Source organism: Cyanistes caeruleus, chromosome 5 (genome assembly GCF_971803275.1).
Source record: "Cyanistes caeruleus chromosome 5, bCyaCae1.hap1.1, whole genome shotgun sequence".
Lineage (NCBI taxonomy): Eukaryota > Metazoa > Chordata > Aves > Passeriformes > Paridae > Cyanistes > Cyanistes caeruleus.
In genome coordinates this window covers 54925795-54950559 of record NC_141705.1, presented here as the reverse complement: position 1 = coordinate 54950559, position 24765 = coordinate 54925795, and the positions used below count along the sequence as shown (strand labels likewise).

Genomic DNA, 24765 nt, shown 5'->3' with positions numbered 1-24765 from the left:
TCTATCATTTTCATAATGTGTAAAATGAAAACAATACTAGTCTTTTTCCCAAAGGCATTATTAGACCCAGCCCACTAGTTTCCTCTCAGATTCCCCAGATTATAGTGGAAAAAATTGTTGTTGTTGTTGTTGTTGTTGTTATTATTATTATTATTATTATTATTATTATTATTATTATTTCTTCTTCACCACTATCAAGACATTGCATGCAGTCATAAGACAGATAGCAAAACAGTAAGGAAAAAGCCATACACTTTTCTTTGGTGTCTGTCTTTTCTTTGATATATGTTCTATAACTGGTCCTGTCTCTGCTGCTCTGTCTCTCCTGGACCTGCTGCTACAGTCCTGTGACATGTTAGGTTACTAGTGAAGACATGTGGTTGAAAATACCTGGTTTCTTGCTATATTTTTCAATGGAATTTCTTCCCTCTCTCTTATGTCAACTTGCTAAAGATTGTTATTGTTCCCCTTGGGGGAAATAAAATAGAAAAAACAAAACTTTCCTTTTTTCTTTTTTTTTTTTCAAGAGAAATGGTTAGCTTTTTGAGAGGATGCTAAGACATTCCAGAATTATTTCTGACAAAGTGCTTTTTTTCCTATTAACTTGTTATTTTTTTCTTTAAAATTATTTTCTCTGAGGAGGACTTTTAAAATGAACAGAAAATCTGAAGAAACAGAAAAAAAATGTTTAATCTGCTTTGCTGATGTGTTACTATTAAAATCAGCAGCATGTTTTTAATGCTGCTTTATATTTTAATGCTATATTATTATTTTTAATGCTATATTATATTTTAGTACTATTTTTCTTTAAACCCATGCATGTATTGCAAATCTTTTCTGTTGATTAGTGGTTGATCTTCTAAACTTTTTGTATATAAAGTTAGGAGGAAAATTAGAAGTTAAGGACAAGGACCCCTCAAGATGTGCACTGCATCCACGTCCAGCAAAAAAACGATGTTGAAACAAGAGTTTCCAGCAGAATACAGGCATCAATAAACAGAAACAACCTATTTCCATGGAAACAGCTCTTCTAAAACCTGGACAACGAGAGCATGTGAACGCTTACCTGACTATGTGTCATCTTTCACGTGAAGTTGGTGAGGTGAAGTATCCTCTCACGGAATCTGGCTGCCTTCCTCGAGCAGAAGAATTGTGGTACCATGTACCATGGCCCCAGTTTGGGATGCTGGAGGGATATCTGCATCCCAGTGTCCTAGGCCCATGGAGGGTGGGGAATTAAGCTGTTATTGTAAAAGGTATGCAGCACTAGCAGCGTGGTTTTGTACTATCCTTGTGATTCAGGACAGGGAAACATGCTTGAGAGATGTATTAATCACTGCAAATTGGCTGGATCACTTGCCTTGACAATTCTATGCAATGGATAGAGAAAGATGCAACTGTATTAATTAATGTATTGTATTAAATCACAGTTTAAATGCGTTGGCACCCGGAGTGAAGATCAGCAGCATGTTTGAATGATACATGTCATATTAGCACTTTTGTTATTTCTGCCTGAATTGGAACTCTTCTGCAGAGCTAGAGCAAACATGGAGCAAATATAATTCATACTGCAAACGTGAATACATGCAGTGTTAGAGGGGGAAAGAATGCACTTCTCCTGGTGTTTAGAATAATCTTCAGTTTGTCAGAGGTTTTATAGGAAGTTCACAAGAGACAGTTGCCAGCAGAACCAGCTTGGCAGGGGAGGCAGGCCTCCCTGAGATAGCCCTGTGGGGATCCTGGTGAAAATGAGCTCAGATTTGACCAAGTGAGGAGTCTTTGAGAACAGCATTTTCCACACATGTGGCAATGTGTTTTTTTCATATTATCTAACAAAAGCATTCAGAGTGAATATAAGCTGCTCTCTGCATGCACAAGCAGCTAACTGGCAGGCAGGCCGAGCATTCACACCTTCTGAGGTACGTACTGAGCGAGCCATATTCTTCCTTTATTCACTGCTTAATCAAATGCACATAAAGTGCTCCACCTGGACTCCTGCAATGATTGAAAAATGTGGCTAAGTAAGTTTGGGGGAGCACTGTGATGATTTAGAAGTTGTTACAGGACCAGAAATCTCAGAAGGCCCTGCTGCTCTCTCTCTGGATCTGCTAAGTGCAGGCCTGCAGTCACCCCATACTAAGGCAGCAGGAGGTGAGAATCTTCATCCTCTTTAAAAGCAGAAAATACCAGGAATTGCCAACATGTGGCCTCACGACCACAAACTGCAGGATTCAAGTGTATACTCTGTCATTATTTAACTTCTCCTTGTGGATTACTGAGATTGCCAAGTGTACAGGACTTCAGTTTGCCATAGTCTTTGTGCTTAAAAGACTTTCTTTTTTTCCCCACTTCTGTGCTGGATGTACTAGAACATGACTTAATCTTTGTGAGATTCATTCTGGATCACTATGCTCTTGATTATGTAATTTGTCAAGATGTACTACTTAAGGAAAAGCAGGTGCTCAGTACAGATTCTCACATCAGAGTTTAGCAGCCAGATTCCCAATGCATGCACCTATTTTGTATCAGCTGAAGGCAACAAACAAAAGGTGATATTTCCATTTTTGGGGCCCAGTTTGAAGTGTCCAAGGCATTTTTTTGCAGCTGATTGGTTTTCAGTGTCCAAGCTGCAGACGGCCTCTGTGTGGGGAAATAGGAAGGGAGGGATGCTTCCCAAGGGAGGTGCTCTGGGAAGGAGGTTGTTGTAGGTGCTGAATGCTCTGTGTGTGACCACTTTAGGCTGTTGGGATTTTGTTGTTCCTCACGATGCTCTGGGTACCAACAACCCTGATTAGATTACATTTACATTTTCAGTGCTGCATCCTTTTCTTGTAACAGCAAAGGCCAGAAAGATAAAGGAACTGACCCCATCTGCTTTCCAGCATGTGACAACACCTGGCAGTGCTGGGGCTCAGAAAGGGATGGAGAATCAATATATTTGGGAGTTATTTTCATAACTTACCCTAGGCTTTCACACACTTCCTGACCAAGCAAGCTGCTTTTGGAAACAAAAGCATTCTCTCCATTTGGCTAAGAGTGTAATTCTGGGCCACTCGGAGACTGAATGTGCAGTCCAAAGCATTAGTGGCTGTTATTACTATTTGTTTTCATGTTGTACCACCTTCAATGAAAACCCATTCTTAGGTCAGTTCCGTAGTCACTGCACAGTTACAAAACCAAATGACAGTTCATGCACAAATGAGCTCGAAACCCAAGTAACAGCATGTTTTAACAATAAATGTATTCAGAACTTCTGTCTTTCCTGGTTAGCCAGGAAATGAGGCTTTTTTCGCCTCTGTCAAAGGCCTGGCAGGAGTCATCCTTCATTTGGACACATCCATAACAAACAGCTCTCCCTGACACTGACCATAGACAGTACAGAAAAAAAAAAAATGAACCTGACTGCCACATTTAAAGTTACTCTGGGGTGCAGGGAAGCACCAGCCTGCCACGCTCAGCCCTGCTGGGGATGGTTTATCGAGCTCTAAACCTTGAGCTGCCTCAGGCTCACCTCTGCTTTCACCTGTCCAGACATGATGGGGACAGGGCAGGGAAACTAAAAGGAAATTAACCAAGTGTCTTCGAAAAGCACTGTATTGTTTTTCCAGAAAAAAACAAAAAAAAACCCAGTGAAATTCTTAATGTTACTAGTTCATATTAGCACAGGCAGGATGATATCTAAACATATGTCTGCATTGTGCCAAAAAGAGAGATAAAAAAGAAATCCTAGGTGGCCTTGAAATTACAGAGTGTGTGCTGCAGGAGCTCTTAAATTCCTGCAAAAAATATTTCACATCCTGAACAAAACCATGTCTAAAAATAGGCCCATAAAAGATATGTGATGGCATTGCTCTGTGTGAGCTCATGTGCATTGAAAAAACACAAGAATCACCAAGCAAACTGTAGGTTTCATGCAAGATGCCCACAGTCATTTACTTTTTGTGACCAGTCCAAGTTCTACTCTTACCCTGAAAGAGAAAACATTGATAGATCCCAGAGCAAAACAATTGTTTCAACATAGTAAATTGAATCCAAACATGAAAATAAGATGGAAGACCTAATTTCCAGAGTTGTAGACACACCTAATTAGAGCTCTCAGCTGCAGACTCTAGGGATTCTAAATGAATGGGAATGACATATTACTAGAAGTAAAATAATATGAGCAGGAAGACATGGCATAATTTAGTTCTAACAGATTATGTGAAGCTACGTAAAGATTATACCAACAGTTAAGTGATCTGAAACTCCACCAGTGCAGCCAGAAATGTTTAAGCACACTGCTGTCTTCCCAGGAACTGTAAAATTGCAGTGTTGATGAATAATAACATAACTTCCCATATGCAAACCAGCTGGTTTGCACAAATATTTTAAAGTGTTCATGACCAATACTTTGCTGTGGTATGACAAGCTTGCAGTATCTGACAGATGAGAGCTGCAGACTTGCAATGTACCAAGCAGTGCAATTAAATATTTTCAGATCTTGAATGAACTTTATTTTTATTGAGAGCACTACAGGTTGTGATTTTTGACATCCACCTTTTTTTAGTTAAGACCTAAAGCTGACTATTTGAAAATTCTCCATGAGAGAAAATGCTTAAAAGGCTTGTCTGAGCTCAAGAAAATGGACCAAAAAAAACCCAAAAAAAACCCAAAACCATGGAATTTTTTTCTGTTTCTCCAAGATTATTAAAAAATAAATATAGTATTATAGAATGTAACATGAAACGATTTTCAGAATGAAAACTGTCATTTGGCTTTGACAACATTAAAGTTATAAAATTTACAATTATGAGGAGTTTTTCGCCTCTCAGAGAACATGTGTGAAGTGAGCGAACATGTGTGAAGTGAGCTTATTTGCACAGCATTTGGGGGTTTTTTGATAGCAAATTTTCCCATGAAGAAAGGTGCTACTCATATTCTTCTAGGCTCACCTTTATCCCATGTAGCTCAGATCACCCAATTCTGCCCAAAGCTCACATCTTCCAGCTGTGCAAAGATACTCTCTAAAAAAGATATCTGGTCGTGGCAGAAGTGCATCAAGGGATAAAGAATTTCTTGTATTTTCACCATGACACTGAAAGATTATGAACCAAATGCTCAAGAAGCAGTCCAGGAGATCAAATGGTTCAAAAAAAGACCGACCAAAGCAGGGGAAAATTGTATCCAATTTCTGCAGGCTTTCCAAGAAGAAAGGTACTAATCAAAGAACAGTGAAGTACTGGAGCAGGTTGCCCAGAGAAGAAAGGTTATGCCACGATGAGGCAGGGAATATAGCCCTAGGATGGTGCAGAATTCCTGGGGAGTGTGAGTTTGTGGTTCATTGATTTTTACCCCCTCTGGCAAAGACAAAGGCAGCAATAGCCCATACACAAAATTCTGGAGGTGACTCTTGGATGTGACTGCTGTTGAATGCCCAGAGCAAGCTGATGCAGCAGGTAAAGGGAAGCAGGGTTAAGAATTACAACAATGAAAGTCGGGTCATGTAAGGATCCATTTTTTAAACGGGGCACCTCAGGAAGAGGTACAGCAGCAAAGCTAAAAAAAGCTAACCTGTTTTACTTTGCACATAAGCAAATGAGGAGCGCCCACACTGATACTGCACCTAAAAGAAAGTAAGAGAGGGCTTCTTAACTCCTAATCCTCTTTAATGAGATTACTGTCACATATCAAACTGTGCACCTCACCTGCACAGGGTTTTCTGTAGATTTGAAAATAATATATCCCTTTTAAACACTTTTTTTGCGTTCAGCCATTCTTCCAAGTTGCTTAATTAAATAAGAGAGCAACCAAACCAACCAAAAAAAAAGTGAAATGCAAAATAATTACATTTGCATAGTGGAGAATTTAGAGGAGTGATGGTTCTCTAGAGTCTCTGGTTTTTGACCCATGCTATAATTAATTACAGCATAAAATGTGTGCCAAAATAATTGCAATCAGGTTAGAAAATGTCAGTTGCTCACCTGTGCATTCTAAAGAAGTGTCTGGGTTGTGCTTTTAAAGCTACATGAAAACAAACTCAGCTAGAAACTTTTGCAATTCAAAATATTTAGCTGAATGACAAGAAAACTAATCCTTGGTTTATTATTAGACATGATAAAAGATTTCTGAACATCCTAGATATTCATATTTTTCTTTTGCTTTTTTAATGCAGTGCTACACTGAAAAATGACTTTGTCAAAAAACATCTGAGTCTTTTGAAAGTGAGAAGTGGTGGTTGAAACACAAAACAAAATGCCTCAAAGAGGTCTAATGTTTGGAGATGTGTGCTCTGCTCTTTCTCTGTTCCACCCACTTTGAGGATGGCATCAAGTCTGATGTCCAAAAATTGAGGTACTCAGAGTCATTAGCTTCCCCTGAAACACCAAGGAAAGAGAATCTGGCTTAGGTTATCTGTCCTTGGTGCAAAACTATTTAAAACCAGGGGCTTATTTTGGACCTTGACATAAGTTTTGCTGCTCCCATTAGCTCCAGAGCATGAACAAAGCAGTGTGTGCTTCTGGTGTATATGTTACTGACCGAGAACACTGCAAAACAGCTGGAGCACTTCTAATTTTGACCGTGGAGACTTCTGATCCTGTCCTGTCAACTGAGACACCAGGAGTCACAGATCACCAGCAGATTTGTTAAATGGTTTTTTGTTAAATTTGTACCATGGCTGGTACCTCAGTGGAGATTTGCTGACAATGGCATGGAAGGCCAGACTTTAACCATAGGACCAGCTGCTGCCATCCCTAGTGATATGTGGACAACTCTGGAAATCAGATCAAGGAAGTTAAAAGGAGGATTGTGGAGGAAAGCACAGAGTATTCTTGATCTCATGTGGAGGAAACCAGCATCCTAGAACATGCCAGTGATTGCATTCACGAGGCAATTAGAAGCAGTCTGTGAGACTTGTTGGAAATTCATTACTCATGTTGATGTGTGAAAAGGAACAAACAAATTATTCACCGGGACCAGACTGCTATCAAGGGAAGCAGCTGAGGGAAAGGAATCCTTTCACTTCTAAAGGGAGCACTCGTGACGCAGGATTACTAAGATACAGTAAACATAGTCCTCCAGAATGCTATTTTGACAGATCCAATTTTTGGAATGAAATTGCATGCTAAGTGGCATGCTTAAGCAGATGCTGGGTGAAATTAAATTAGGGCTGGATTTAAATGGTACTTTGAAATTATTTTAGTCATTCTTATTGATTAGGAAATGTAATTTTACAGGACAATATTGTGCATAATCAAAATGCAGTTATAAAAAAAGGGTCAGGATATCACTGAGAAATTATCTTTTATTTTTGCAGTAGTTAGTGAAGAAGACTGAAAACAGTAAAACTAAGCATCTTTTCCAAAGCATGGGTTTATATGTTCCCTTAATTTGAAGTTAACAAAGTTAAGAGAATTTATTCAGAACACCATGAGCTCTATACCTCTTCCCCTTCTGTGTACATTTCTGCTAATATAGCAGTGGAATTTTATGCTATCTTAAATATTTTTCTGACTTCATTTTAGTAGGGAGGAGAGAAATTGTGTTTCATCACATTTTGTACTGAACAGTCAGCCGATGAGTGTATTTGTCTTCACTTTATTAATTTTGAATAATCAATGCCCCCAAACTGGAAGTTTTCCCATGTTACAAAAGATCCACTTAATAGGTACCTCAGAGCAGCTCTGATTTGCAGGGACACAGCAGGAGGAGCAGCAACATACAGGATGGATTATTGTTCAACCCCTTTTCTGTGTTTGTGCTCATGTACTCTAAATTTCAGCTGGCATCTCATAGATCATATTTACACACTGAGGAGGGGAAAGGCATATCCTCTGCTGAGGGAGTCCTAGGAATCAATCCATGACAGGAAAAATCCAGGCAGTGGTACATTCTATTGGGTTCAAACAGGCCTGAGAGAGACAGTCCACCTTCCACTGGCAGAAGTCGTGGCTTTCATAGGTTGCTAGTCAAAGAAAGGTCACAAATCAGAAATGCTGGTAAAAATGAATTCTGAACTTTCAAAAATTATTCATCTAGATCTGTTCTACTCTGTTCCCCCAATTAGCATGGAAGCATCTCATTCAATAATAAAAAAAATATTTCATTTGGATAATAGATGAACTATATAATTTATTAAAAAAATTATATGCTGGATACATGTAATGAAGGAGGTGTGTAAACTCAATATTATCGTACATATTTTATTATGCCATGCAAGCTGAAACAAATAGAACTAGAAAAGTAGAAACAAAATGCACTCACATTATTGAAATGAAACATTCATGCCTTTTCAAAACCAAACAAGAAAATAGAAATGGTTCATTTAAACATCTTCCTGTCAAAAAACACAAGAAAAAACAAAAAAACCCTCCTAAAATTGACATCCTCCCGTGAAATGTTTTGATTTTAAAAACTGTTATTCTCTGCTGAGGAAAAAGCGTTCTGCAAAAAAATGTCTGCCTGCTCTCATTGCCAGATACAAGCATTGATTACACTGTCTTTGAAAATGGAGATCAGTCCTGAGGGTGATGGCTTGTTCCCAACCTCTCCTCTCCATTGTGGGGATGCAGGCTGAGATGGAAGTGATGTCCTTGTGAGAGGTGACTTTTAAAATGGTACATCTGGACTGGTCAGGCTGTGCACCCAGCAGATCCTTTGCAAATAGCACAAGAAGGTATCTGAGCATAATGCAATGGTAAATTAAAATGACTGCAGGTGATAGCATTTTAACTGCTCTGAAACTACCTGGCACTAGTGAACAGAATCACATCCACTCCAAAACATGTTACTCCCAAGCTATGGAAAGGTTGTTTTCTGTTTCCTGACTTGAAAGCACCTTGCACCCTAAGAAAAAGCACTAAAGACATGTATGTTTTAATGTGATGCTTGTTCATCCTGCTACACACCTGAAAATAGTCTTCCCCAGCCATGTCCTATACCAGCCTGATTTCCCCCTCCCCTTGGCTCATTAAAACCAGGTGATCACTATATCTAATCGAACATCCAGGCTGACTGTCTGAGAGAAAAAGTTACTTTGTTCCTCCTGAGAGTAAATTTCTGGCAATTTCATCTAGAGAAACAAATTCAACTGAATAAAAATAAGTAGGAGTGCATCTGACAGCTATTTGTAAGAGCTCCATAAATTCACTTATTTCCCATCACTTAGTGCACTTCAGGAACAGTAAAGATGAATGTGCTTTCCTCCCCATCTGAGGGGGCTTGTAGCTATAATTAAGAGGGTATTATTGCTGAAGTCTAATTACATTCTTTTAAAGTATGCTGATAAAAGCAGATGAGGAAGTGCTTTAAAGCTTGATTCCACCACTGGTTCTTTTATCCATGCTGAAACCAGTCACCAAATAAACAAAATCTGGTGAGAACAAGTTTCACATGATTGCAAATTTACCACTCTTCCCAGCAAGAAATGTAATGAGAGGGAGGACCAGAGAAGTTGGCAGAATTTTAGGTGCATTTTTTGTGCAATTGAAATTTACATTTTGGTGACTTTTTTCCTACTTAAAGAGCTTTGTCATTTCAATAAGAGTGGTTTACATTAAGGGCTATCTGGGTCCATTTCTTGGTAATCCTCATCTGGTTACTACTCCTGAAATCTTCTTTGACCTCTCTTTTTATTATCTATAGGTGTGATCAGACCATAAGCAGTTTGGGACCTGGGCAGCACATCTCCTCATTGCCCTATAGCATGTAGGATATGAAGGCTCTACCCTCTGACTAAGGTTTCCAGACACAATCAGAACATGATTAGTAATTTCCATCACATTTGCCATCTAGATGGATGGGATTCTGCGTGTTGGTTTGCTTGAACCCTTAGCCTTTGCACTCATTGGTCTCAGACATGGCCACAGAGCGTACTGCAGTTTACTTATTTTTTTATCTTCTCTTTTTTTCCCTAATTAAATGTTTCTTTGACCTTTAAACACTAGTGAAGGCAGATGACAATGTGCACAAAATGCTTGTCTTAATTGTTTTGAGTGATGTGATTTCATTATGAAACTTCTTCCAGAAGCTTAATTACTCCCAGTGCTGCATTAACAGCAAGGGGAAGGTATCAAATGAGACAACGAAGGGAGTTCAGTGGTTTTGATCGTATTTTCTGAAATCGGACGATCTCATGCTCTCACCATTTATTAACACAGATCATTTCCTCCCATTCCTCACAACTGAATTGAGTCGCTGTTTGCATGCTGATGGGGCAAATAAGTGGGGAGCTGCGTTCGTCACTCCCTGATAATGGATGAGAGCTGCTTGTTCAGAGACAGGCAGTTCCTCTGGAGGCCCTGTGATTTGCCAGAATATATTACATTTTCCAAGATTATTGCACAGCAGATGATTAATATTGCATGCTCAAATGGCCTTTTCAAGGACTGAGCAGGGAGTGCAGGGGGACTGAGGGAAAGCCTCAGAAGACTAATTTCCTATCTGTACATTGTGATAGAAATGCATAATTGCAAACAGTGCTTTGTAACTTGCCAGTAGAAAAGGGGAAAGCCACTGAGCAATGTGTAGCCAGAGGAAACATGTCTTCAGTTGACAAAACCAGCAGAGCCCTGCTGAAATCAATGTGGCTCCACTGGTTTGCATCAGTGAAGAATCTTGCCCAGAAAGATTACTAGGGAGGTGCAGGAAAAAATTACCATAGGTGAAGCAGTGGTTTTAGCAAGATGAAGAAACGTAGTCCTTAAATCAAGGACAGCTTCTGGTGCGGACTCTACAGGATTGTGCAGCTGGAAGAAGGATACCTAGAAAAATTAGGTGTCATCTGCTCTGCTGTAGTAAAGGAGTGTGCTGCATCTCAGTTCGAGTGGGAGGGTGAGGAAGAGCTGATAGCTCTTTGCTATGGGCGCTTTGTATGGACTGGATGAAGTGCTTCTGTTGGTTTAGGGTAACTGTGAAATGTGTTAAAGACATGCTAAGACTACATTGGTTCTTGTAGTCAGCAAAGAGCTCTGCAAAGCCCCCAGCACGGGGAAAATACTGATAAAAATGCTTTAACAGAGTTGAGTGGTTTAGGTGAGAAACGGTTGTATAAAAGCCCTTCTCAGCTCTTGCCTCTCTGATGTAGCTTGGGTTGTATTTTGGCAGTGTTGGAAAGCAAAGCCTTGTGTAAATGCCCCCACATGACTGAGCTAGGTTTGGACAGACCTTGGGTGGGCTCTGTGATTTTTATGGCTACAGCAGCAGCAGCGTGGCTTCTACCTCTCAGACACAAGAGCTTGAACCAAATTCAGCTGTGAGCTTAAATAATGTGAGAAAATGTCTAAAATGATTCACCTTCCCCTTCTTTAGCCTTTGCAGGAGTACTTCTGGCAAGCTGCATGTGTCATGACTCAAAATCCTGGGGGCACGTCCAAACTGGAAATGCTTCCCTCTCCTTCTACTCACGTGTCCTCCCAGCTGTGTTCACTGCAGGCATGTTGTGCTATTCCTGACATGCACAAGTTTTTGATGCCACCTTGCTTTGGCCACTGCTTTCTGTGTGTATTTGGCTTTTATTTCTTCCACTCCCTTATTGCTCCAACAGAGGTTCCCCCTAGGATGATACTGCCAATGTTTTTCTACCTGTCAGAGAGAGAAAGAGACTGGGGGGGGTGTTGTGCTGGGGATCTCTTGGGTCTGTTACAGGTGCAAAGGCTGCATACCGTGCTTGCTACCCTAAAGAGATCAGCCAAAATCACACTTTATATATTAACCTGGATGAATGTAGATTGTGTCCTTACCAATCTCCTCCTAGCCAGATAGGGCCTGATAGCATCTATTCAGCATTGTTTAGGCTTCACCTACACTCAGAGTTCAGCTCTGAGCTGAATGTAAGGCCACAGAAAGCAGCTCAGCTCTCACACGTCTTAGTTCTGGATTCTCAGGTACAGTTGAAAAAAGGCTGAGTTCACTCCGTGTGCAAGGGTATTCTTGTTGGAGCTTTGGTTTGTCCAGCTATGCATCCATTGCACAGTAAATGTATTTCTACAGGGGTCTGCCTACATATGATTCATATCCCCTCTGGCTTCATCCAAGCATGTTGCCTAAAAAAAGCAAAAAAAGTTGCTCAAAATTTATTGTTAAAATAAACTTGTCAGCCTCATTATGTTTGTGAGGAGACTTTCAGAGAGGGTTGGTTTTTGTTTCTATTTTTTTCCTTAATTAAAGATTCATTTTTTAGTCCTCTGGGTCCAGTTTTGCCATAGAACTATTGGTCTTGAAATCAAATTTTTTATATTTGATGCTTAGATTACTCACTTGTTTATTGTCCCAGGAAGGATGATGAAACTTAAAATACTATCGAAAAGACCAGTGAAGAAAGCAATTGTAGCATATGGTGAGTGAAGAAATCTGTGTAGCCTGGGCCCTTTGGCTTCCTGATAGTGTTTCTGTATTGCTAAGTTTGAAGAGAATTTTTTTGTTCCTCTTTTAAAAATCTGCAGACATAAATTGATCACTCTGAGACTGTGTTGTTGTGTCAGGGGTATGATGGTAATCTGGGAGAAGTGTTGGTTTATTTCCTTGTCATCAATTATCTGGTAAATATTTGGGAACAGTGAGCATTTTCAATAGAAGTTAGGTGGGTGAATGAGGGTAGAAAAGGTCATGGCCCAGGTGATTTATCTGCAGGAAATAATTCAGCTGCTTCGTAAAACCACTTCTACATCTGGTCCTTTGATTGCCAAACTATTCATTCTTCCTAATGCATCAGATAAATGCTTATGTGAAGAAACAAAATAAAGAGCTGCTACAGTAGAGCAGAAGGCAGATAATTTAAACATGGAAAAGCTGCGATGTCATGGGAGATGTACATAAGCATCCCTTTGTTCCTTTGTCCTTCTCCTGGCTGTGGGAACAAGCTAAGCCTTAATAGCAAATGTGTTAATTCAGTTTCTAAGTTAGCTGTTTGGGAAGAGGTTTTGCACTGTTGTGTGGCTGACCCACAGGATGAAGTCAAAGACATATGACAATAAAGGGGGAGGGGGGCCATAACACAATTTCCACGGTGGGTCTGTTCTGTGCAGATCAATAAAGAGGCTTCATCAGTGTCAGCCCACTGGCAGTATGGCATCCAAGCCACGCTACAAACTGCTTGTGAGCAGTGCACATTCCTTGATACTGTATTTACATAGCTTAATGGAGTTTTAAAAGGTCAAAATCCAAGCAGTGTACACTTTGGAGCAATAACTACATAACACAATTGTGTTACTGCATTCTTAATTGCATCTTCAGAGTACTGGAGTTTTTTCTTTTTCTTCTTTTTTTTTTTTTTTTTTTAAAACTGTGGGGCTTTCTGAGATGAGAACTGTCCCCTTTAAAATTTATGAGTTGCAACAGTGACAAGATACCCCAAAAGTGATCTGACAGGAATGCTTTTAAATCTCTGCCCTCCTTTGTTTGCAGTGGAGGTAGGTGTAAATGTAGTAAATGTCCATCATTCCAGTATTAATGAAATTAAATAGCATTTGTTTCAGAGCTACAGGAAAAGAGGGCAAGTAATAGTACTGATGGATAATTAAAGACTAAAGTTTAATTTTTGTTACCCTAAAGGAAACTCTATTTTATGTCAGTTATGTTGGTAGCTGGCTGAAACATTTTCTGACTTGTTTTGGACCACATCTTGGGACCACAAGACCTTTACCAAGCCTTCAGGCTGTTTACCTCTGAAGGGAATGTCTCAAGCTGGTCAATCACCAGAGGACAGAGGTACAGATATTGAGTTACAATATAAAGGCATCAATTACTTTAAAGAGCAGGTGTGCAGTGTCCTGTGTTTGCTCTGTCTGATCAGGGCATCCTAGAGATGAGTACACATTGTATGTTAAATCCTAACTATGGGATGTCTTGACCTTTCCAAATGAACATGTCCAGCATGGAGGGCACTGCATATAGCAAAATCAAACTCAGCTCTATCAAGATGTTTCTAACAACCTTTTCCCTAGGCCTAAAATATTTGGTGTATGAGCCAGTAAGAAATCAGCAGCACACACAGATAAGGCATTAGCTCATATTTGTTCCTTCCAATAATCATTTGCTCTGCAATTGATTTCCTTCAGCACAGTCTGACTAAGCTGGCAGCTCAGAGAAGTCTGCCATGAGGCCCTTACAGAAAGTCAGACAGACCCCTAAATTACCCCAGCAGGTCTGATAAGGAGATACAGTGATGGGGAGGACTTACTGTGATATTTATTCCTTTTCCAACCATCCTCCACCCTCTCAGGCCACTGCCATGCTCAGAGCATACGTTGCACATAGGCAGTTGGTGTTGGTCTTTCTCTGCTGAGCTATTTTCCAAGTAGAAGTGAAAATGTATGCATTTATTACCAGTTTCTCATCACTTGTTGGTTGCTGTTAGAGAAACAATTATCTGAGGGATTTGAGTTGTTTATAATTTCTGGTGTCTTAGGTCACTGGCAAATGAGAGTTCATTTCTTCCCTAGGGTTTTGATTATGTTACTTTGGGAACTGTGGGGACAAAAGGCTGCTTTGTCCTTCTTCAAGGAAATAGAGGCTGGCTCCCCAGTTCAGGCCTTTGACAAACTGTCCAGGATTTTTATGGAGGGTATCCTGCATCCCTTGCAACTTGATAATGGCTCTGATGCATAAAATATGCTCTTAAATGCTTTTTCCTCTGGGAGAAACTGGCTGGGAATAGTCGGGAGAATAAACTGGTTTTGCAACAAACCTCAAGTGATTCTATGGGCATAACCATCCTGCTTAATTTCACCATGCTCTTGCAGAGGCGTGCAGCTTCCCAGCAGAGCTCATTGTGTGTTTTCTGTTTTTGGGCTCAGCCACATGACCCAGAGGATGCAGCTTCTGAAGATACCATGAGCCAGCTGTTGATATGACTCCTGCTGTAGCTGATTCCTCCTCTTCCCCTTTTTATCTCCTGTTGACAAAGTGATATATTTTTGCCAAACATGGCAAAATGGTGTTCAGTGAAACAGGCAGGTCACACTTCTGCTGAAACATCTATGCTGACTTTTCAACCAAGACTGAAAGGCATCTACTCCTGCTGGGTGCTGCTCTATTCTAATTCTTCCTTCCCCGAATCAGGATAAAACTCTTCATATCACTAAGACCACACAGGTGGTGCTAATGCCAAGAATTCTTCAATGCCTCTTCTCTGCAAGCCACACCAGGGAACAGGCATGTCACTTCAAAAACTTTTTTTCTGCTGTCAAGCTGCTGGAGCTTCAAAGCAGTTTCTTGCTGCCTGTGCTTTCATGCAGTTTGATGCCTGTGTTTTTAGGATTTATACATTAGTGTTTGTTTCAGGCAGTCTGCAATAGCTCATTCCACACAGGGCAAAACCCTCTAAGAAATATAAGACCTTTAGTTACTCTTAATTCAAAACAATTCTTACGAGAAAAGACAAGCGAGATCGTTTGCTCTTCAGGTTCATGAGATGGCAAGAATTAAGGGAAGTTGCTCTGCTGCCCTGTGAACTAGAGCACTAGAGAGGGATGGGGATAAGAAATGGGCTTTTCTGACCTATTCTCAGGGAAGAATTATTTTCTACGCGCAACATAGAAAATATCTTTTTCTTGATACTTCTGAAAATGTCTAGTGGAATGAATTAATGCAATGTAATGAAGGGCAGGAGTGAAGTGAAACATGTTCTCAAATCCCCTTTCAGCATCTTCTTGGAGATCATAAAATGCTGAAACTCCAGAGCCTCTTAATGCCAGCTTCAGCTTCAAAATCACCCCTATTTCGACACTTAAAATGTTAGGTTCCTGTCGTCATCTTGCTGTGTTTGTGCCCTGCTACCATGTCTGGATGAGATAGCAGTCTTCCTTCTAAAGGCTGCATTTAATCTGCTTTCTAAAGGTATAGTTTTTAGACATTAACCTCTACTCTCTGATCAGAACTCTTCAGAAAGAGCCTTATTTTTTAATCAATGGTTTGCTCCAAGGACAGGAGGAGTTTAAATTGTGAATTTATGCTGTTCCTAGATGTCTCCATGCCATCTCCCCTGAAACTAAAGTAGTGGGTCTGAGTCATCCTTGAAATATTCCAGTTTTATGCTGAAATCAGTTGGATACACAGGAGAAAAATGCAGTAATGCAGCAGTGAATCATCTCAGCAAAAACTTGGGGTTTGTAGCATTCACTTCTGCAATGCTCCATGGAGTACGTGGCTGATTAAACTATGGGTGCCATTTCTGCCTCAAATTAATTTTCAGAACTGCATGAGGGATAACTTCCTCCCCATTTTCTTGGGATAGCAAGGAAGCAGAAGAGTAAAGGTTCAATATTTTCCTTATTTATTTTTAATATTTTCCCTGTGATTCATTATTTGGGACACTGGATATTTCCCTGAGAGCTATGATTCTTTGAGGGGTCTATTCAATATTGCCATTTATTTGTTTAGGCTGAGAGATCTGAGCTTACAATACGTAATGTTGCAGTGAAGTTCTTGCAGGCTCAGTTTATAAAATGAAAATTCTTCCTCCTGTTAAAGGACTCCTGCTTTCTTTGGAAGAAATGACAGAAACATTTTAATGTCCTTTCTTTCTTTTTATTATTTTTTTTGTAAGCACCTTATTTTATCAATGCCTATTGAAAATTGTGCAATGGTTTCATATTCTGAATATTGTTTTTTCTAGTCTGCAGAGGTTAACAGAGTTATCAGGAGCTATCACATTACCAGAAGGTATTAAAAATATGTAAGGTGATGAGAAGGGCTCAAAGTAACTACTAGCAGCATATAAAAATGAATAATGTGCAGCTTAACAGTTTTGATGCTGCTTCCATTTTCCTTATCTATGAAAGATACAGCAATCCTCTGCCTTGCCAGTCACTCCTCTCATCTACCCCAACTCACTGCTATTTGTCCTCCTGGCTTCAATCTCCATCCCCAGCCTTTCCCACAATATCCTGACTTCCAGAAAAATGGGGAAAGGGTAAAAGGAGAAAAAAATACCAAAACCAGGCTAGAAAATCCCCAAAGTCTGGGTAAAATATTAGAGTTCCCTGTTCTCCCAACATGCAGAGACAGGAGGTTGCTTAGGGTCTTATGTACAGGCTGTGCTCGTTCAAAGATGCTCACGCATCTAATCCAGGAAGAACATTGATTTAAGTCTCTGCCTCTGAAGAACAAAGATGATGAAAAATTCAATGCAAAATGGCTGGCAAATGCAGCCAAATACCACTTGATGAATCACCAGTGTAATCAACCAGTATCAGAAACCTCTAGCAAAAGTGACAGCAGATAGTTTATCCCCAATGGCACAAAAAATTATGGATGTGGTATTCATAACATCTCTGAGTAAGTAGTCTTGAAACCGGTCAATATGGAAAAAATATAAGCAGTCCCTTGTTAAATCTCTGCACTAAATATTTATTTATTAGCCTGACAAAATGGATCACACAGTGTGCATAGATGGCACAGAGCATACTGTCCTTGCTGTTCAGCTTGAGGGAGACACAGGAAGGTTACTTGGGTTAGAAACCAGGTCAAGCAATCAGCCAAGGAGCTGGGAACAACAACATTATGTGCTGTCAGACCAAATCTAACCTGCTAAAAATACAAGCAGGGCAGGCAGTGATCTTGCCCGCTAGTTCAGTGACTCTGTTGCTGCTAAGACACTGCTGAAACCCTTTATCTCATTGAAAATATGTTTTTTTTCAAAAAAATAAACAGAATCCAGTCCTGTAGAGGAGAACAGGTTCTAAAGAAATCCAGTTATTATACTGGGAAATGTTAAGAAACCTTAGTGAGACAGAACAGAGTGAGGATTTCTATAACAAGCTGCAGATACCACCAGTGGCAACACTCAATGTGTTACCTAAGTTTTATACTGTATTTTAGAAAGCTTTTTTTTTAGTAGAAAATGTACAAATATGTTCCTTCTATTTGAGTAACAGAAACAAATTCTTTTAAGGGTTAATATGATTTGAGGTTTGTTTTTTTTTTCTTTGAGGAGGCCTATTTGAATAATACTCATGATGGGGTTTAGTTTTAATACCTATATTCTACTCTTTAGACCTGGGAATACCTCTGAAGTCTTCAGTTTCAATTTAGCCATTTTCATGTCTGTGTTGAGGGAGGAACATAATTGTGAAAACAGGCTTTTCAAAACCTCTCAGTCTTGGTTTTTTGCCCAGTGATACACTGGAGGACTTGGCTATATGAATGTGTATGTTCTGGAACATCAGAGATGAAGAGAAATGGAAATCAACACTGCATTTTTCTTTCCCTTCAAAGCTAGTGCCATAATATGATCTCCATTTTCTGTCATGCCAGTCAGTCTGTGTAGGGTGTATCTAGCCTACTTCAGGTCTGAAGAAGGTGTCATACACAGGAGCTCTCAAAGCTCAGTTTCCTCAGATTTACAGGGAATTGAATTTGATGGATCAGTAATCTCATCTGCTTTTCCAGTCCCATTTCCTTTTGCCCCAGTACAAGCATCAATGAGCTAAAATGTCCCTGACCTGTCAACTGTGGTGTCACCTCTGTAGGTGGCATAGATGAAGGCTGCTGGGGCAGTCTTTTGGTGTCCTCTTCCTCTCTCACTAAAGGGGAAGATACCGAGATTTCCCGCAGAACCTATCCAACAGAACACTGCTATTTTCATGTGGATTTATCCTTTGGATCCCGAGCCAATATTCACATAAAGTGCTCACTCTATGTGTGTGCTGATGTCAGGGAATGCTGCTTTTAAGACAAGAAGAAAAAGCAGTGGATGGACAGATGGAGTTTTAAGATTTTCTTTTTTCCCTACAGGAAAGAAATAATCTTTATTTCGGTTGTGTTTCCTTTGAAAAACACCTCACACTTTCTAAACTCAAAAAGTTCCTTTCTGTAATTTTTTGGCCTCCTTATACCTTAAGTTTACCAGCGTACTGAAGGATGGAGACTTTCAAGTGATTGAAAGCTGAGACTACTTTTCAATGAAGTCACCAGGAGCTTCATGACTAATTTTAGCAGGGAGGGGGAAGGTGAGCAATCCTTGCCACCTGACAACAGACAGGAAGCTGAATACCTCCACAATTGCTCATCTGCTGACAATTCAAGAGTATTTTGCTATCTTTAAATAAATAACATAAAAGGTCGCCTCCAGATTTTCCTCTAAAAGCAGGAGGAAAGAGGAAAGTTGCAAAAAGTTTCCATGGCTGCTCTGTTTTTCCTTATTTTTTGCTTGGAAAAACTATCCACCACTTTCTTGTTTGTTCTCCATCCTGTGCTCATCTCACTTCTGTCTTCATCCTTCACTCAAATACCTGTGTATGACTAAAGGTCTTTGTGATCCAGCTCGTTAAACCACAGAAGTGCTGAGTGCAAGGGACCTCTTGAGGTTATCCAGTCTAACCTCTCACTTTCTCCTCAAACTACATTTGTCTAAGAACCTTAGGAACATCAATCTTCTTTACCAAGTGACAGCATCTTCTGAAAAATCCAGGATAGCTGCAGCTTTGTGACCCTTCCAATTTAAAGCCTGCTCCTCTTCCTCATCTCTTCTACTTTCCTCTGGCTATGGCAGGTTGCCAAGCCTTTCAGCAGGACACTTCTACATTTTGTTTTTCTCTCTGTTCCCTTCCCCTCCCACTGAGTTGTCCAACTCCCTGAAAATTTGAAAGTCTTACCAACTCTTCCCTCCTTTACAAGTTAATATGGCCCTGTTGGGCACACTTGGAAGAAGCCGATAATCAAATACCACAGAAGATGGAAGTGCTTTGTTTGTCGTAGTGCTGAATCACTCTATGATAAAAATCATTATCCCCTGAGTCATTCAATACGTGTTCTTTCAGTAACATACACCAAGATAGCAACTAAAGGTCCTGGTGACTGGTGACTATGGCCATAAAATGAGGGTGAGAAATATTGCTTGTTCTTTTCTACCCATCTCAGATTGCAGGACAGCCACACCGTGAGCTTTCTTTGGCTTGAAATGCCTGCCTTTTCCTTCTGCTGAGGAAGACAGAGCCAGGGAGAACAGACTGTGGCATGTGGGAAGCAGAAGGCCATGGGAAAAATGCACTTGCTGCAGCTGCTGTTGCTGCTGAGTTATTGACGATGGACAAGCGCTGTTGAAGCACGTAGGACAGACATGGAGAAAGGTGGAAAGGGGAAAGGTGTGCTGAGAAGGTAGGCCTGGGGAAAAAGCCCAAAGCAAAAGGAACTGTGGGGGTCTCCTCTGCCAGGGAGTTGTGGCGCTGCCGGGCTTCCAGACAGAGTGTGACAGCTAAGACAGCAGCAGAAACATTCATTAAAATGACTGTTTTAGCTTTTTGGACAATTAGTCTGATAATTACGCCACTTATTTATTATAATAGCCTGCAGTTAATGGATGCTCTGCAAGGGAATTAATGTCTCCAAATTATTTTAGAAATACCCTGAATATGCCATCTTTTTAAATAATAATGCAGAACGTCTCTGTAGGATGTTTAAATAAGTTGCAGATTGCTGTGTCAGGGCACCCTGCTACCCAGACATACTGACAGCTGTTCCAAAGCCACAGTTGCTCCTCAGAAAGTCAAACACACATTAAGGAAAAATCTCTTGCTATGGGGCTGGGAGCAGGACCCCGAAGCTGTCGTGTGCGTTACCAGAGCAGGGATGCTTTGAAGCTCTGTAGAAAGCTCTGTACACCCATCAAGGCCCTGCTCATGCTTTGCTTCCATCAGCAGCAGGGTAATACCTCACCTGCCTCAGCCTTGGCTTGGTTTGTGCCCTGCCTCTTTGTCAGAGATGGTGCCTTTGCCTACAGGCTGTGGCAGGCCTATTTACGATCTGCTCAGCACAGCCTGTCAGAGGCAGTTAAGATACCTTCACCTAAGCAAATGCTACTTGCTATTGCCTTGTTATAAAACAAAGGTCGTTTGAACTGAAAATACCTCTGTTCCTAACCAGAGTGGGGGAGAGTTCTGTCTAGCTGGCTGCTGAAGCAGCACAGGAGCCATGGGAGTGGGGAAGGCAGCAGAGGCTGGAAGCTAACACAGCTATTGCCAGAGCACAGATGATGTTGACTGAGTTTGCATGGATAAAACAAGCAGCCTCTCCAACCCTCAGTCTAGGTTTCAGCTGGCTTATCCAAGGCTCCATGTGGAGCAGCGCAGCTGCGTGACCTTGCCTGGTTTCACTAATTGCCTTTAAGATATGATAAAGTCTATGAGCTAAATGATATGTAAGATGAGAGAAAGAGATAGTAGGTCCAAGGATTCAAAAGGAGAAATGCAGCCTTGACAAAGGAAAAAGCATGGAAGAAAGTGGCAATTGGGCAGTGTCAAGCATCAGCCCTCTCTCATGCACCAACACAGACAACCATTTCCCTACCCACTGTGCTGGAAGGGATGTAGCAGTTTCCCTGTTGGAGTGATGAATGTGTCCATGTTAGTCCATGCTGAACAGCCAGAAGCGCGGCTACTTCAGGACTTGCTCCATGCCCCTACCCCACTACCCTGAGTGCACTGGCTTCATTTTGCAATCAAATTAATTCCCATTTCCAGCTCCTTCTTCATGCTGACACAGCAGAGAGAAAGGAGAGCTCCAGTAGTGGTTGCTAGTGCCACACTGCTCTTTTCAGATACCCATAGGTTCAGCATGGTGAATATAAAACTCCTCTGCCCCAGCCAGGACTGGAGTCTGGATCTGTGAATCCTAACTCCAACAGCTACAGAAGTAACCATGGTTCCCAGACAATGAGTGATTTGCACTGATTTGCATGGAGTAAATCAGCTGCACACCTAAAGCTGCAATATTTAACACCTCCATTAACTGCCTTTATATCAAAGGGGCAGGATGGAGCCTATCTTTATGTGTGCCTTGGTTTTGTGACACTGTGCTATATTTTTAAAGGACAAGATGTTCTGTTCTACAAAGCAGCACCTACTGAACGATATGAACTAGCCAGGTACTTAAAATTATAATGGCGGCTAAAATTCTAATGGACTGAAAACTGTGTAAACCTGACAAATCCCATAAAATGAAGGTAATTATGCCTTCTGTATCAGGCATTTTTTGAACATGAGCAATGTGTGTTCAGGAAGAATAAAGATTCACTGAAGCTACAGGGGAAATAATGGCAGCTAGTATTCATGGGGCTGTAACAAAATATTGTTTACAGATCTCCACTGGTTGTGAAATTATCTCTACTGAAGAAACTGGATGTAGTCTAAAGCAAAGATTGAAGGAGCATAAAACATGTAATATTGTAGTTACAAGGCACATAAAATCTTATTGGATCTGTGATAAATATTTGTGCCTGAGCAATTTTACACTTTACAAACTGCTTTCCCTGGAGGATGGTTAAAGTATACAAGGACACCCTATTTATCAGTTTCAAAATCAAGGGGCCACCACCCTATGATGAGGCCACAATATACCTATTCTCAAAAGTGTCCAGTTAATTGTTTCATTTTGTATTGAAAATAGTCTCTTTTTTATTAAAGCTGCTTTCAATAGATAGGGGTATCATCGCTTGGGCTGCATTAATAAAGGCAGATGTCCCTAAAGTGATGCTGGTTTGGAATTGAAACCATATATTAAACTCCCCATGGGGGATGAGGAGTCCACAATGCAGACTTAAATAGAAGCTCTGCATTCAGCTGCTGTATAACATTTGGAATTTTTCTGTGGGACTTGGAAGAGGCTGTGCTGTACATTTTAAAAGGGTTTAGCAAAAAATGCAGGCATGTATTTTGTGAAATTTGTGGATGGGGAAGGAGGGCATTTGAAGATGAAGATAAGATTCCCTAAGTTACAATGAAATGTTTTCTGCAATCTTGCATTTTAAAATTCATAATGACCTCACATGGACAAGTTTGGTTTTTCCTTTTGATTTGGCCTTTTATACATTTACACTGAAAATTCCTCAGGCATTTTTCTGTTGCTCCACATTGATTGTTCCTGGATGTAGCCTTTTTCCCCTTGGGAAGAAGTGTCGACCTTTTCCACACCTGGAACGAATTTAAAATACTAAAACTAAAATAAATTTTCTCTGTAGATTACTTTCTCTTTTCTCACATCAGTTTTCGTTCAAATCTCAAGCTTGCTCCTAGCTCAACTCTCCAAAGGATGAGCTTACCTTAACCTTTTCTTAATAGCATCTTATTTGTCAACTTCCTTTTTATTCATTAACCAATGTGGAGGTTTATCCCTTGCTCTTGAAAACAAGTATTTCCATCATTCCTCACAGAGGTGCTTGCTAATTACCAGGTCAAATAGTCTCAGGATGTGGTTTGGTGTTCTCATTGAGTCATCTCTATGTTTTCTGAGGAACTGATTTGGAGAAAGCAGAAAAGGATGCCAAGTCACCACAATTATACTGGGAAGAGCCAACACATCTGAGCCTGGTGCAAATCTCTGCTGCTGAACAGCTGACTGACAGCATGTGAAAAATCAGAGACATGATTATTAAAATTGTGTCCACCATTGTGCAGATTTGGTGTAGGGCTTATGTTGTGTGATAAAAGGAAAAAGTAGTAGTGCCTCTCTGAACAAAAGAAACCTTCTATCCATCTCTTAGGGAGGTAGGGAGCAATATTTTAAGGAACTGCTGTATCTGCATTGTTTCATGCTGGATGGGGACTGGAACAGCAATATTAGAGGGAAGGTGTTTCTGTTTCAGAAGCAAAGTCTCAAGGCAATGGTCAGCAGCTAAATATCTACCAAGATGGGGGCAGAGGAAAGAGTAAGAGGCAGGCTGCCATGGATCACTTGCAGAGCAGTTCCATATAATGTATTTGTATATGCAAGTACACTTGCTTGCACCCCTGGAGGTGTTTTGAGGGTTAGAGCAAAATATTTTTTATTATGGAGTAAGTGCCACCACACAGATATTCTGAAACTGGGCAGTGGAGCAAGAGGACTTAAGTAAGGCAGCCCAAACCAAAATGATCAAAAGCAGATGGCTTTGACTAGGTTGCTTTTCAGAGTCATTGGTGGGCACTGGGCAGTTTTACCCATCTGCTGCAGCCAGGTGATTTGGACAGTGAACATGTTTGGAGAGCTAAATGCCAGGGCAGGACGCTCATTGCCACATAGCTGTAAATAACTTCATGGTATTCCATATGATTAAAGACCTTCAACTGGTTGATCACTTCCCATTAGTTATCTGGCCAGGACTGAGATTAATTTAAAGTCTTGCAACCTACTGGGACAGCTCTCACAGCTACACAAGCTTACAAGCAATTTGGCTACCAGGCCACTCTGGGCAGCTCATGGAGGAAGAGAGTTAAAGTATATTATCAGCCCTCTCACCCATTTAATTTCTGGAATGGTGACTTAAACAGACAAATAAAGGTGTCTGTACGTAAAGCTGAAAGTATGGATTGAATGATCAGACCTGAAGGATATCAAATATTTTTTTATTTTTGTGTGCTGCATCATATTCCTGATATTTTTCATTTCTTTACCTGTATTGACACACCACTGGGGAAAGCCCTTGCCTCTAGCTGCTCCAGATGCACATTTAAATTAACAATTTTTCTGCTATCTTCATAATCAGATAAAAAAGTAGCCAGAAAGATAAACAGGAGATGTCTAATCACATCCAACAACAGTCATCACTCTATCTTTCCTGATCTCTAGTAGCCTGAGGAAATAGCAAGTGCATTTTGCATCATGTCCTGAAAGTCATCAGTCTACATCCACTACAAAGTGATGCAAAATGCTGGCAAGTCTATTCCCAGCAAGCAATCAGAGTCCAGGCTGGAAGTCCCTGAACAGTGCAACCTGAGTAAGGAGCAGTTCCTTCCTGCATCCCAGTTATCAGAAGCAGGAAGCAGGCTGGTATCACCTCTCCAAGGTTTAACTTGTGCCTCTATTTGCTCGTCACAT

At 40.6% G+C, this 24765-nt stretch overlaps 2 long non-coding RNA genes across 2 annotated transcripts in view; one reads left to right on the top strand and one right to left on the bottom strand.

Annotated features, from left to right (window-relative positions):
• The first annotated feature begins 1434 nt into the window (after positions 1-1434).
• Positions 1435-24765, top strand: part of LOC111928954 (uncharacterized) — a 55732-nt gene continuing 32401 nt past the window's right edge. The window contains exon 1 of the long non-coding RNA XR_002864394.2: positions 1435-1919. This is a non-coding gene — a long non-coding RNA (uncharacterized LOC111928954). The remainder of the gene's footprint in view (positions 1920-24765) is intronic.
• On the bottom strand, positions 7560-8810 carry LOC147653120 (uncharacterized). Its single transcript, XR_015286803.1, has 3 exons — positions 8725-8810; positions 8242-8314; positions 7560-7942 (listed from the first exon to the last, which is right to left on the bottom strand). It is a non-coding gene; the product is annotated as an uncharacterized LOC147653120 (long non-coding RNA).